Raw genomic sequence first — 16,031 nt, 5'->3', positions numbered from 1 at the left:
TTGTATTACTGTACCAATGGAGGAACATAACAGACTTGTAAAGTAAGAAGATTCCTAACTTTTCACTTTTCACTTTGCAAGCTAAATCTGAAAAGTGATGGTGGAACAAAATCTGAACTGAAAAGTGCATAGTTCGTTCTTGGAATAGGCCTCTGATTCACAACACGATCAAAACAAACACATTATCACATTACTGCGTATAATTACAGATCCTAACTCTCCATTGACATACTCACAGACTTATATTCTACAAATAAACTAACATTTATCATGTACTTTCATGAAATTTCGCCGATACATACGATAACAACAAACCGAAACAAACCCACATATCTAACGTACCCGGCTACTGGATTCGACATCTTTGTTTGATCGAGAGTAGCATGGAGTTCTGAGGATTGGAGTCGGTCTTGGTTCTTTCGTGAACGCACTTTTTTGAATTCTTTGTTTTTCATTTCCGGTTGACGCCATACCTGGATTTGGTCCTTGCTGCCGCCATTTGTTTCAGTGTAATTGCTGATTTGTCTTGAGTGGCAATATAAGTGAGTGTTTTACGGTTGTATTAAAAGGCAGTCATTTAAAATTTTCTCTTACGTAAGAGGAGTTTATTTACAGTACTTATTGGATTGTTTTCATGATGATTTGCCATAACCGGCTTCATGGTATTTTTGTGTAATGCCCTTGATTATTTTATCTGTATGTCAATTTCTGCTAAATTTTGCTCATATGGTAAATTAGTTTTTGCATTTTGAGGATTTTCTTTACTGTTAATTGTATTGCAGATCTGGCCTAGTCTATATTCACTTTGTTCAATGAGGTATTCGTATTTTATTTCGATCTCATTGCCATGTGTTTTATCTTGTAAATACGGAACTAATGTGGCATCAGAAATTTACAGGTCTTTCCAATAATGCAGACGTATTGCCACTTTTTCGCGTTTTTTTTTTTTTTTTTTTGCTGTCTTATGTCATTTTGCGCCCCAATTGTATATTCGACTAATAGATAAGTTAATCATTGTATTCAACTTTTTCCTGAACCACGTATGCGAACGGGATGTCTTTTTACTTTTTCCATTTCCAAGTGCAGCATTTTATATTTCTTCGTGGTGTGCGAGCCATAGATGGCACCAGGCACCTGTTCGCGACCGAACACGAAAAAAAAAGACTGCGCGGGATAAGATTATCACTAGGTCATTTTGCGATTTGCGGCTTATTTGAGTATTTGGAGACGTTTGTTATATAATGAGAAATTGTTTGGTGTGTGTGATCTTGCTTTAATATTAAATGCAATGTAATTGTGTATTATTACTGCGCCGTATGCTTGTTGATGGCTGCTATTTGCTTCTTGGTGACTTGCTCAGACAGTGGTTCTTGTAGCTGAAATGGGTTATGTGAACGAATGTGATCCACGAAATGTCCCTGTAATATTTGTCACAGATGGAAGATAATTGTTTTTGCTCAGTCTAAAATCTGAGATAAATTAACAAATAGCGTCGTTGCTAGAGAAGCAATTATCTTCCATTTGTGACAAATATTACAGCGACATCGTGTATCAAATTCGTTCACATAACCGCTGAAATGTGGTTGCTGTTGTTACTGCTGCCTTGTCCGCGCGGCGTATATCCTCTGGTCGAGTGCCATTTTCCAATTTCCGATATAAACCTCAGAGACTGACGTTAGGTTAGAAATTCTTAACATGCATGTAATACAAGCCGTCCAATGAATCGCTGATGCTGCTGATACGGCTGTTCGAAAGGGGAGATGTAGATTTTAATTTCTTTCAACAGGGATGTGGTTTATACTTGTTATGAACCAGATGTGATCGGTTTTTGTTTCGTTTTCCTGGAAAATGTTTGCTCTATTATTAAAATTTCTTAAACAAGAAAAATCTGCAATAACTCCTCTGAAAAGGAAAGCTGCATTACCACTATTCTATGATAAATTCCTGACATAATGAGAATCGGTGGAAATAGAAGGAAATTTCATTATCAACCTAACCTAAACTAAGCGTGTCCTGTCTCGACTTTGGTATGGTTTGCAGACTTTGCATGCTGGAAGTCAATAAACACAAAGGCTACATATATTATAGTGTGGTTTCGCTTCAGTCTGACAAGTAATCTGAAATTTCAAGAAGGGAGGTGAATTAATTACACCAGGCAAACACCGGAAGAATACTGTTATAGTAATGCATATATCAAAATAAAGACAGAAATATATAACATTAAATTGAGTGAGGGTGGCGTTATGGAAATAGTGTTTCACAGAATATAACAAGCTTGTTAACTAACGTGGTAACGATCAAGTCAGCAGTGTATAGCATTAACATTAAATCGCTCTTCTGAACAGTGCTGGGCATAATTTAATAAATTTTTCTCATCTTTCTCCTGTACCCCTTTTTGTGTGGGATAAGTGGTTCCATTTGAAATACCTGTACAACAACCTAAAACAGCAAAAAAAACCAACAAAAATTTGGAGAACGAGTTGCTGCAGTCCAAGACCAGAGGTGGTATGTTTACATCATTATAGGCCATTCAGCATTCTGTTTACTCTCTTGACTGTGATTATTGTGTTTTGAACATTAACTGAATTGCTACGATATGATACAATGTTAATTTTTTGCCTGTGTTCAATATATTAGTTGTTTTAAGATCTTCGCTAATTGGCTGATGATGACACTTGAAATGTGTTGAAACCGGTCCCAATAAACAGGTTGTAACTACTTTTTAGTTCAACTTACTACGGAGTATTGAAAGGTGGATCCTTCCCTATCATATTGTACATCTTACTTCGGTCTGCAAGCCTCGGTGAATTTGCTACATTTGTGACAAATGTGACAAATATTTGTGACAAATTTGCTACATGTCGCCACAATCCTCTATTTGCAACTAGTGCTATGGCCTTGTTTAGTTTCATAATTCTTATCTTTAAATCGTGAGAAACTAAGGCTAATCATAGTCTCATCTTGGTCTCCCTCTAGTTCTCTTACCTGCCATAAGAGTCCATTGTTCTCCTAGGTAACCTGTCCCCCTCCATTTGCCTCACGTGACCCCATCACCAAAATCGGTTTATGCGTACATCTTCATCAAGTTCATTCGTAACTTTGCCTTAATCTCATTCAGAGTACCCTCCTGTCATTGTTCCCACTTGTTTGTACTAGCAATCATTCTCGCTACTTTCATGTCGGTTACTTCTAACTTACAGAATACTGTTGATCGCAACTATTAACTTCCATCCACCTGTCTTGGAGTGCGCACCCCTATTCCATCACTGCCCTCTGTAATTTATCTCTATCTGTTGCCAAAAGTGTGATATCATCTGCGTATACTAGTGCCTGTATCCACACTGGTCCCATCTTGAAATTTCCAACTTTGCATTTAGTTGTTCGCCTCTTACATTGTTTAATAACTTGATCCATGAATGTTTTAAAGAGTAGAGGACTAAGCCCCGTCACCTTGCTTGACACCTCTTTCCATTGTTTGAGGTTTGACCATTTATCTTCACTACCCACAAACTTCCTGTATATACTTTTAATCACCCTAGTCAGTTTAGGAGTAATATATGCCTTCTGTAAAGCCATCCATAGCTTTTCTCTCGGTACTCTGTCAAATGATATAGATGTTGATTCCCATAGGGAATCTGAAATATGTCCCGAATAGAAAATACAATGCATATACCACGTTTATTAGTAAGAAAAATATGCAACACTTACACAGGGTTTATTCATTGTATAACTATACAAGTGTTAAACAACTGTATAAGGATTTTTTTATTAGTAAACTGTTTCTGTACACATAGTAGTCTATTGTACTTTGTACATTTTTGCTTATTGCCTCGAAGATAATTTGGTGGATCTGTTTATGAGGGAAGAAAGAAGTCCATATTCGCATTTGATTATCTATGCAGAACTTGAGCATTGTCTTCCCATTGCTGTTCAGACTTCTCTCTGCTCCATACCTTCCCAATCTTCCATGACCGAACTCATCTTATTCCCAACTCTAGCATTCCAGTCCCCCATTATCACCGAATTTATGCCATCTCTAGCTTTGTCCAATGTCCTCTGGAGGGTAGAGTAAAATATCTCCTTTTCTATCTCATCACTATCTTCAGTAGGAGCATTTGAATGAGAGCAACTTTTCGGTTATTATCCAGATCTAATCTCAGTATCCCTGGACGTACTGCATTCCAATCCACCACTTTATTACTTAATTGTTTACTTGTGATCATTCCGAATTCTTCTTTAGCTCTACTTATCTTATCCTGAATATCTCAGAACATATCCCTGGTCCAGTTCCATCTCCCATGTTCCCATTTCTTCCCGAGAATTTTGAGTTTGTACTTCATCTCCCCTACCACTTTCACTTCCTTGCCTGTCAGAGAGGTAATAGGTATTCCAGGTTCTGGTGACGTGAACGCTACTGATCCACGAAATATCACTGTAATATTTGTCACAATGTGAAACTTATCATTGATTTACTCAAATAAAGTCTCAAATCCCAGGTAAATTAAGAAATAATGGAAATATTTAATTTTACACAATACATACTTTACTGCGTTAGTACATACAATTTCTTCTGCGTCGCACGGCTTCCGTGTTTTGTTTGTGTGTAACACAATACTTTCGTGTGTCATGTCTTTGCTCACGGTAATGCTTTGGTGTAGTGTCACTTCAACTGTCAATTGTCTAATAGTGCTGTTCCTTTAATAAAGTAATATATCTATTGGTCCAGGGATCATGCTATTTTCTGGTTGCTTCGGCACGAGATTTAGGTCTTGTAATTTCCTTATTACATGGTGATTTTCGTCGTCAAAAAAAGCGATAACATTCTTAATGTTGTTCACCTCCATTGTGCTTTTTGAACTGTCCGCGCTAGACAAATGTACAAAGATAATGAGAATCCACAGACATGGCACTTCCATTCATCGGTGCCAGCCCTGGACCTCAAGAAACAAACAAAAGACGGCGCGAGCAGCGATATGCAACATGATGGACTCCTGTTTACAGCTCCTAAGTACGTATTCATATTTCTTGCTAGTAACGACGGTATTTCTTAATTTACCTGGGATTTGAGACTTTATTTGAGTAAATCAATGATAACCTTTCACATTGTGACAAATATTACAGTGATATTTCGTGGATCAGTAGCGTTCACGTCACCCCAGGTTCTAATTCTCATATTATGCTTCTTGCCAATTCGTAGTCTTGTGATCCGTCCGGCTTCAAATGTGATATTTCTCTGATTTGTTTTGACATCCACTCCATACGTGTTATTAACCCTGTGATGGAGCTTGGACGGTGAGAGGGCTGCTCCCTTAAAGCCCCTGTCATTGCTTGATTATATTTTTGGGTTTACTCCTATGGCCTTTGGGTCAAAACTCTATCCACAAGGCAGTGGATTGCCTCAGTTGATCTTGGATGCTTATTTGGTATAACCTTATTCGCACCTGCCCTGCATATCTGCAGGAACTTCCCCTATCAGCCACTGGAACGTGCCGTGTCAGGGTTGAGGCCCCCCATCCCAATCTGTTCCCTGAAGAGTACTGCTGGCTCCTACTCAATTCAGAACCAGTCCCCAACCGAGACTAGACCAGGCACGGCCATCCTGGGAAAACACACATCCTAAATACTTGGTATTATCTAGCTATTCCAGCTTTGTATCACCAATCTGACATTGAATTCCCTTGAATTTCTTACCTATGGACATCAGTTTAGTCTGGGAAAGGCTAATTTTTATACCATACTCATTGCACCTATTAAGTTCCAAGATGCAGTCTTTTGGCACAATCTGCCATTAAGACAATATCGTCAGCATAGGTCGGACTGCCTACTACACTTCCATCTGATTCCCTCCCTGCCACTTTGTACCTTTCAGCAGATGATTTAGGTAAACTACGAACAACAAAGGAGAAATATTACAGCCTTGTCTAACCCCTGGAAGTAACATCAACCAAGAACTCATTCTACCATCAGTTCTCACTGCAGCCCAATTGTCAACATAAATACTTTTGATTGATTTTAATAATCTACCCTTAATTCCATAGTCCCCCGGTATGGCAAACATCTTTTCCCTCTGTCATACAGTTTGCATCCGCTAAGACACTAACGTGGATATCCGTATCCGTGTGGGGCTCTGTACGAGGGGCGTTCGAAAAGTCCGTGCAAAAATAAAAACTACTTACCATACGTGCTTGGGGTAAACTTTTTTATTTTTCGACATCATCTCCTTTTAGGCTTATACACTTCGTGTAATGATCTAGTTTGTTGATCCATTCCGAATAATAGGATTTGTCCAAGTCTGCAAAAATCCATTAATGTTTGCAATCATCTCCTCGTTTGAATAAAATCTTTGTCCCGCCAGCCATATCTTCAAATTGGGGAACAAATAGTAGTCCGAGGGAGCCAAGTCTAGAGAATAGGGGGGGATGTGAAACTGGTTGGAATCCTATTTCTATTAATTTTGCGACCACAACTGCTGAGGTGTGTGCTGGTGCGTTGTGATGGAAAAGGACCTTCTTGTGGGCCAGTCGCGGGCGTTTTTCTTGCAGCTCATTTTTCAAACTGTCCAGTAACGATGAATAATATGCACCTGTAATAGTTTTACCCTTTTCCAGATAGTCTATCAGGATTATCCCTACCGAGCTCGATGGCTGCAGTCGCTTAAGTGCGGCCAGTATTCGGGAGATAGTAGGTTCGAACCCCACTGTGAACATCACTGTCGGTAGCCCTGAAAATGGTTTTCCGTGGTTTCCCATTTTCACACCAGCCACATGCTGGGGCTGTACCTTAAGGCCACGGCCGTTTCCTTCCCACTCCTAGCCCTTTCCTGTCCCATCGCCGTAAGACCTATCTGTGTCGGTGCGACGTAAAACAACTAGGAAAAAAATTATCCCTTGTGAATCCCAAAAGACAGTCGCCATAACATTTCTGGCCAAAGGAACGGTCTTAGCCTTTTTTGGTGCAGATTCCCCCTTGGTAACCCATTGTTTATATTGTTTGGTCTCAGGAGTATAGTAGTGTATTCATGTTTCATCCACAGTGACGAAACGACACTTGAAGTCCTCCGGATTCTTCTGGAACAGCTGCAAACCATCCTTGCAACACTTCAGTTTTTGGTCAAGCGTGAGCAATCACGGCACCCATCTTGCGGGTAGCTTTCTCATGTCCAAATGTTTATGCAAAATATTATGTACCCGTTCAGTCGAGATGCCCACAGCACTAGCAATCGCACGCACCTTAACTCTTCTGTTATCCATCATCATACCATGGATTTGATCAATGATTTCTGGATTCGCAACCTCCACAGGCCGTCCAGAACGTTCAGCGTTTCTTGTGCCCATATGGCCAGTCCGAAAATTTTGAAACCACTTATAAACTATTCTAATCGAAGGTGCAGAGTCACCATAATGTTTATCAAGCTTCTCTTTAGTCTCTTGAGGTGTTTTGCCTTTCATAAAGTAATGTTTAATCACCTCATAAAAAATTTTTCCGTCCATTTCTTGAAAATCACTCAACTTGATTCACACGAATGCCAAACACAAAGAAATAGACCAATATGGCTGAAACTTGGTGTGCTTTCATTCAAGAGATGCTACTAACTAAACATGACTTTGATACATGCTGGTGGTGCCATCTCTCAGACTTTGCACGGACTTTTCAAACCACCTTCGTAGATAGGTGTAATTGCTGCTTTTGTCCAATCTGAAGGTACCTTACCAACACTCTATGCTAATCTTATTCTGTCAAGCCATTTCATCCCTGCCACTTTATTGTTTCAGATCTAATTTCATCTATCCCTGCTGCTTTATGCCAATGGAGTTTATTTACCATCTTTTCCACTTCCTCCAGTGTAATTTCACCCACATCATTTTCCTCCTCATGAGCATGGTTGTTCACAACGTCAACAGGAAGATTTTCTTTTACGTTGAGATGATTTTCAAAACAATCCTTCTGCCTGTCAAGTGATTCCTGGGATGTATTATGACCACCGGAATTACCCAAAACACTATTCATTTCCTTTTTTCCTCCCTAAGATTATTACTGTTGAAAAGTTTCCCTGCTGCCTGATCTAGCCTTTCTAGGTTATTACCAAAAGCTTTCCTAGACTTCTTGAATTCAAGAACTATTTGTTTTGCTCTGATTTCCCCCCCTATATGTACAGTTCCCTGCCTACATCAGCCCTTGTTTGGAGTCATTTCTGATTTGCCTTTTTACATTTACAAGCTGCACTCACTTAATCATTCATCAAGATGTTCACTTTTCCCCCCTCTTTACACACAGTTCCTAAGCATTCCCTTGCAGTTTCTACTCCAGCATCCCTGTCTGCCACCCATTCTCTTTCTAAATCCTGAACCTGCTTACTGTGCGCTGTTTGGAATTTCTCACTAATCATATCCATGTACTTCTAATTTCCTCGTCCTGGAGATGTTCTACCCTTCATTTGCAGATAGATTTCACTTTCCCTATCCTAGTCCTAGAGAGTACCATCAAAAAATCCCTGGTAAACTCTTGCATTCCTAACAGATTTCCTGACTTCGAAGTCTTAATATGTAGCATATTATGGTTCCGGTATCCTTACCCTCCCCACATGTAGCAGTGAAATGGCTTTGCCTGAAGAATTTATTTGTAACTGGTAAACGCATACCAGCACAGAAGTCCGGTAAACACTTCCCTTTCCTATTAGCTTCCATATCTCCCCATATTTACCAGTCGTCCTTTCATATCCTTCAGTTCTATTTCCACCTCTTTCATTGAAACCACCCATCAGCGCTATCCTATCCTTGCTGTTAGCCCTGACTACGATGTCACTCAATTCTTCATAAAACTTGTCAACTTCATCCTCATCTGCACCCTCACATGGTGAATAAAATGAGACATTTCTTGTCCTAATTCCCCAACTGCCAAATCTACTTGCATCATTTGCTCATTTACATGCCTAACAAACTGTTGCGTGCAACTACAGCCAAAATCCGCACTCTGCCCTCCCCTTTTTAACAATCCGTCAAATACACTTAATAATCTCTCTTTTTCTCCCTTTACCCGAATATCATTTACTCTTTAGCACATCCAGATCCATCCACCTTGCTGACTCAGCCAGTTCTACTTTCTTCCATGAGCCTCGTTAATATTGATGGCTCCCCATTGAATTCCATTTTGTTCGCCAAGTTGTTTCCAACGAGTCCCTTGCCTGTCAAGTGGGAGTAGGACTCTGTTGCTCCCATAGGTCTGAGGCTTGCTTTAAATTTTCTGAGCTTGGTAAATACCATTGGTATATTTGTTAGATGACTTTGATGTTTATTGCATAGCAGAGATAAGGGGTTTTTTTTTTTTTGCATTGATCGGCAACGAACTTGAGCCTCTTCTTAATGCTGTTGACTTGTGATACAGAATAACACAGGAGATTTTAAGCTAAATTTTATTAACTGTACAGATCATTCATTAAAAACTAACTACAGTAGCACAATCATATTAGAAATTAGGCCTACCAGATTATACATGGTGTAGGCTACATGTGATTATGATCCTTTTTCTTTGAATTTATAGAGTGGTCCAGAAAAATGTAGAAACTCTTTAGTATTTAATATCTTTGGAGCAAAATGACATATCTTTGCAATTCTTGAACGGTAGCGTAGCCCATTGTTTTCTCAACAGATGATGGTCACGTGAATGGCGCGACAATCTTGGCACACGCTTTCCAGCAGATGACAGTGCAGCACTGAATGAAGTAAGATTGTCGTTTGAGCAACACATGGCCGTATTGCAGAGTTGCCAACTATTACGATTCAATCGTAATAATTACGAATCACCCACCATAATTACGCCTTTATGAATCACACATCACAAATTACGATTTGTTGATTTTAAAAATCTAAGTGTATGAAGTGTTCAAAGGATACACAAGGAATGCCATTACCGAGCTCGATAGCTGCAGTCGCTTAATTGTGGCCAGTATCCAGTATTCGGGAGATGGTAGGTTCGAACCCCACTATCGGCAGCCCTGAAAATGGTTTTCCGTGGATTTCCCTTTTCACACCATGCCACGGCCGCTTCCCACTCCTAGCCATTTCCTGTCCCATCGTCGCCATAAGACTTATCTGTGTCGGTGCGACGTAAAGCAACTAGCAAAAAAAAAAAAAGGAATGCCATTACAGCTCGAATTCTCATAATATTCTTTTCGGATTTCTCAGTAATCATTTAATCCCCTTTCGTGTCCCTCGTTTAAGAATATTTCGAGTTTTCACGTACCAAACGCAGTGTGTGCTTCTAGTACCGAAAAGCAGGCACCTGTGAAGTGTTTTATCTTGCGGAGTTGTTGTCTTTGTTCGTCACATGATCAGACTTCCATGCAAGTATGAGATTTCTTTTGTTTTTGTTTTGGCGGCGAAGTGGTAACAAATTCAGTTTCATTGTGAATACTGTGTGCGTGACTGTCGAAGAATTATTTATTGTGATTTCGCTCTCCAAATTTATATATATTGCTCTTCTAGGATATATGCTAATCGTATGTTATGAAATGCGAAAGGTTTGAAATAATGAAGCGACTTCTGGTGCAAAAAATGTGTAATGACGCTACTGTGACTACTGACGCTAGTACAGTAATAAACCAAAAATAGTTCAAAACCTTAGGGATGAATACTCGAATGCATGGCCCTGTTTACTGTTTTTCTCAAAATCTCATTCGCACGTGTTTTGTAGTGTGTGTAGCCGCGATTTTTCAGATGCGTGTGATGAAGAACAAGACTGAATTGTGCTAGTATGGACTCTGAACTGTTAAGTGCTCTGTTAGTGCAGAGGATGCACTTTATATCAAAAGAAAAAGCATGTCACCAATGTATGTTTACCAAACAGGAACTACAAGCTGCTAAGAGAGCAAGTACAGAAATCAACAAAAGAAATGATCCTTCAACTTCCACTCGGATGTGTACTGCAGGTCACCTGTTACTTTAGCAAGAATCATACACTCTTTATATGCCAGTCTTTAAATTGTTACATCTGGTGGAATTGTATGTTATTCATTGATTCTTCAATGACATGTAAATTAGTAAAATCTCGGGGGAAAATGACCGCTCCCACCCCCGCCCTAATGGGCGCATTACGAATTGCCTTAAACATGGAGATACAACGGCAATGGCGTAATGTGTATGGAGCTCAGCCACCACCCACACGTACAAAAAAAATTATCTCTGGCTTGACAGGTGGTAATCAAACATGGCTGAATGCAAGAATGGAAATTACCTATGTCAGAATATTAATGAAGGTGTTTGTTGCTTAGCAATCTGCTAAATACAGAATGTGTTGCAGGTTAGGGTAAGCCTTCACCTGCTATTATTAGAGTGATCATTTAATGACTTTTTGGTGATTACACAAAGTTGGCTGAACTTTGAGACCTATCAGTGTGTCATGATTCACTGGCAGGTAATTCCGGAGAGAATAAAACAATGAAGCAAACCAGCCCAGTAGAATGGACGGACGGATTTGCTAAATCTATTTTTAGTGAACTCTTTTAATATATAGACTATCAAGAAAACTGTGTCTGAATGTTAAAAAATCTGAGAGCTCATTGAGTTACGTGAATTTACAAAATTATTAATTATTGTCTATCTCTATGGTGAAGTGCATGTGATTAGCTGCCACCCCTGGAAGCCAAGGTTCAGTTCCCAGCTCTGCCATGAAATTTGAAAAGTGGAACGAGGACTGGAACGGTCCACTCAGCCTCAGGGGATTAACCTTGTATAGCCATTCTCAAAGTAGTTTTCCATGGTTTCCCACTTCACCTTCAGGAAAATGCCGGGATGGTACCTGACTTAAGGCTTCTAATCTTCTCAACCCCCACAAGGTCCCTGTTCATCAAAGCAGGCGAGGCCGCTTGGGCGAGGTATTGGTCCTCCTGTCCAGTTGTATCCTCCACTCACAGTTCGTGCTCCAGGACACTTCCCTTGAGGCGGTAGAGGTGGGATCTCTCGCTGAGTCCGAGGGGAGTGAAAACTGGAGTGTAAGCTGATTAAGAAAGATTATTACAATAAATTGACAAACACAATTTTTTTATACAAGCATTAAAAGCAGTCCTTTTTTGTTCGGGGTCTTTTCTGACACGAGAAAGATTTTGGGAGATTAGGTAAGTCAGTGTACTGATGGCATTCCGTTTTAGCAGCTTCCTTCCATCTGCTCTTTACTTTGAATTGACATTCTTCAAAACGAAGCTGTAGGGAAAGAATATACCAGTAATCAAGACATGGTCGTTAAAAAATACTTTGATAGATAAGTCTTTTACAAAAGCAAATAGAATATTCTTGGTGATTGTTACTTCATTTTTCTCTAACAACGTTTATACTATCTTCACACAGATGTGAATGTTCTCTTGGCTGTTATTTATGATGTTGTCAATTCTGCACCTATTTTCCCCTCTTATCTTTCAGGAATGTAAATAATCTAGTCCCTTTAGACGAGTGACTTTTACAATCTGGACGACACAATAACCCATTATAACTTTAATGTCATTGCATTGACTAACATGCAGACGACAGCAAGTAGGGAATTTTGGCCCCAAAGTGGCCACCGCCACAAAGAATTCTGGGAACGTGAAGAGACCTGGCCATAACGATCTGAATGACTCCGTTGCATAATATCTCAGTGCAGTCGGTATAATTTCGCAATAAAGACTGCATAGTGCCAGCATGCGAGATGCGTGGTAATTGTACGACATATCTGCAGTAGGGTCCCTAAACTGTATCGTTAGCGACACTGAATAAAACCCAACAATCAGAAAACTATAAATCACTACCTTCAGTATTAATAGGGGAGAAACAGTAAGGCTGTTTCCCTTAGTGTTTCGCTTACATGCTTGGTACAAGGAATGAGTAGAAGTGCGAAAATACTGTGTTTTTGCACAATTACCTGAGATATAAAGCATTGAACAGTACAGTACACTTTATATGATTAGGAGAGCACATGGCAACATGTTTACTGGGTGATGACATACCTGTCGTCATAAGGTCTTCAGAGAGGGACAGGGATATATCCAAAAATTAAGTTGGAATTATCGCTACTGTGCATATGTGACAAATTTAGTTTACATTTCACCATGGACAAAAGTTTCTAACATCAAAAGTATAACAGTACACCACTCCTCTTCCTTCTACAGGCAGCACCTGTGGTACACCAGTGAGAATGTGACATAATCCAGGGCAAGCAACCCTTTCTATCAGAAAAAAAGGGAGCGTAACACCTATGGTCCTTGTAAACCTGGGCTCGTGTAAATATGCACATCTGCGGCATGTAATAATTATTTTAAAAAATACCATGACGTATTAATATAGTGAAATTTTTTAGTTAAAATATTCAGAATAAATAACTATGATCTATTTTCTCCACATCTGAACAGGTAAGTAGTGTTTTTACAGATTGAAAGAAGAGGGCAGTCTTCAAATTTCTGAGCAGTGCCCTCAGTAAGGCAAGCTACTTATTACATTGAATGATTTTGTTGTATTATGCTTCCATGCTATTGAAACAGGTCGCAGTTCCACAAGTTGGTACTTTTAATGTAAGGTATCGTGCGCATGTCTACATCGAAGGAGGAAGGGTGGTAATCGGTTGCAGTTCGTCAGGTCGCCATTACCACGTGCTCATAATCACGGAACCAGTAGGTACTGTCAGTTCAAGGTTTGATATTTAATGGCTCGTGTATGCACATTGTGTGGTTTTGTATGCATTTTGTAAATTACATATGACTACGTAGCTTGTGTATATATAGGTAATTCCAAAACTAATATTTTAATAAATACATAGACCTGTTTATTTCTACAATGGTTTGCATCATTTTACAGCTTGAACGTTTAGTTAATTTTCTACATAATCACCATTTCAGTCGATGCATTTTTGTAGATACTGACCCCTTTTGTATGCCCATGTCATACCAGCTTGCCACCATGCTGTTCAGGAAGTTGTGAACCTCATTTTTCACCTTGTCTTTGGTGCTGAATCGCTTTCCAGCCAAATGTTCTTTCAACTTAAGAAACAAGTGATAGTCACTGGGCACCAAGTCGGGACTATAGTGTGGGTGGGTAATGATGTTCCACTGAAACTGTTGCAGGAGAGCAACGGTTTGCCGGGCGACGTGCGGGCGAGCGTTGTCATGGAGAATGTTTACGCCTTTGCTCACCATTCCATTCTCCGGTTCTGAATTGCCTGTCTGAGCTTTTTCAGGGTTTCGCAGTACCTGTCAGCATTAATTGTGGTCCCAGTGGGCATCAAGTTGACCAACAATACCCATTTTCGATCCGAAAACACAGTTGTCATAACTTTACCGGCAGATTGTGTTTGCTTGAATTTCCGTGGCTTTGGTGAAGAGGGATACCGCAACTGGCGTGATTGTTGCTTGGTCTCAGGTGTAAAGTGGAACGCCCAGGTTTCGTCACCCGTGACAATTGAGCCCAAAAAGTTGTCCTGTTTGGCTGCAAAGCATTGATAAAAATGAAATGGTGTATGGCTTTTAGTGCTGGGAGTGTCAGAGGACAAGTTCGGCTCGCCAGAGGTAGGTCTTTTGATTTGACACCCGTAGGCATTCTGCGCGTCGTGATGAGGATGAAATGATGATGAAGACAGCACATACACCCATCCCCCGTGCCAGCGAAACTAACCAATTATGGTTAAAATTCCCGACTGCTGGGAATTGAACCCGGGAACCCTGTGACCAAAGGCCAGCACACTAGCCATTTAGCCATGGAGAAGCATTGAAGAAATGCGTAGAAAGAATCAACTCGTTGCCGCATGTAGTCTTCAGTCAGCATGCGTGGCACCCATCTTGCGCGCATCTTCTGGTATTTCAACTTTTCTGTTAAAATTCTGTGAGCGGCGCTTCGGGAAACCTCAGGAACCAAAGTGCAGATATCATCCAGGGTGATCCGCCGATGTTCACGCATGATTTGCTCAACCTTCACGACTGTCTCCCGCTCCTTTGTTCGTCGTGAGTTTCAGTCCGACCGGCTGCAAATTCTACACCACTTACGAACATTTTTGACATCCATGCATGACTCGCCATACACTTCCGTCAATTTGCGATGGATTTAAATCGGTTCAGTACCTTTTGCATTAAAAAGCCGAATAACTACGCACATTTGGCGGTAACATCTAACCAGAGCTCAATTCTCAATGACTATCAAGCCAAGACTGAGTGCCTCAGCGCGGCGTGCGCATGTTTATATGCGAACGCTGGAAATATTCTTTACAATATTGTGACCAACAGCCACACGAACAGAGTTCTCTGTTTATTAAAAAAAAAATCCTTATTTTTGGGATTACCTTCATAGTAATGTTATGTCAAAGAAAATTTGCAGCATTATAAACAACGTTTAGAAATACATGAAAATAATACCAGAATCGTAATCTATAATCTTCATTTTCGTATTGACGAATTGCACAATTAAAAATAGAGGATTTCCACCAATCAATACTTATTTATTGCATATAACTATTTAAATCGGTTCAGTACCTTTTGCTCTGGTTAGATGTTACCGCCAAATGTGCGTAGTTATTCGGCTTTTTAATGCAAAAGGTACTGAACCAATTTAAATAGTTATATGCAATAAATAAGTATTGATTGGTGGAAATCCTTTCCTCTGTTCGTGTGACATAACATTACTATGAAGGTAATCCCAAAAATAAGGTTTTTTTTTTTTTTAATAAACAGAGAACTCTGTTCGTGTGGCTGTTAGTCACAATATTGTAAAAAATGTTTCCAGCGTTCGCACATAAACATGCGCACGCCGCGCTGAGGCACTCAGTCTTGGCTTGGTAGTCGTTGAGAATTGAGCTCTGGTTAGATGTTACCTCCAAATGTGCGTAGTTATTCGGCTTTTTAATGGAAAAGGTACTGAACAGATTTAAATCCATCGCCAATTGACGGAAGTGTAGCTATGCACTATCCACTTTCAATAATGTACACATATACCCCATAACTAACATTTTTTAAAAACATAACTTAAGAATAGCATTCAGAACTACACACAATAGTACCAACATCATACACAACGTCAGGACAA

At 39.9% G+C, this 16,031-nt stretch overlaps 1 protein-coding gene across 3 annotated transcripts in view; it reads left to right on the top strand.

Annotated features, from left to right (window-relative positions):
- The first annotated feature begins 460 nt into the window (after positions 1-460).
- Positions 461-16,031, top strand: part of glo (glorund) — a 159,929-nt gene continuing 144,358 nt past the window's right edge. For 2 of the 3 annotated variants that reach the window (XM_067136772.2, XM_067136774.2), the window contains exon 1: positions 461-542. The gene's annotated coding sequence lies outside the window, so the exon portion shown is untranslated. Of the gene's footprint in view, positions 543-575; positions 595-16,031 lie in introns of those variants that run through there. The other variant, XM_067136773.2, reaches the window with a different exon arrangement.

The sequence above is a fragment of the Anabrus simplex genome, chromosome 1, assembly GCF_040414725.1.
Source record: "Anabrus simplex isolate iqAnaSimp1 chromosome 1, ASM4041472v1, whole genome shotgun sequence".
NCBI lineage: Eukaryota > Metazoa > Arthropoda > Insecta > Orthoptera > Tettigoniidae > Anabrus > Anabrus simplex.
Note: the sequence above shows the minus strand (reverse complement) of the source record. Positions and strands in the feature narration are given on the sequence as shown.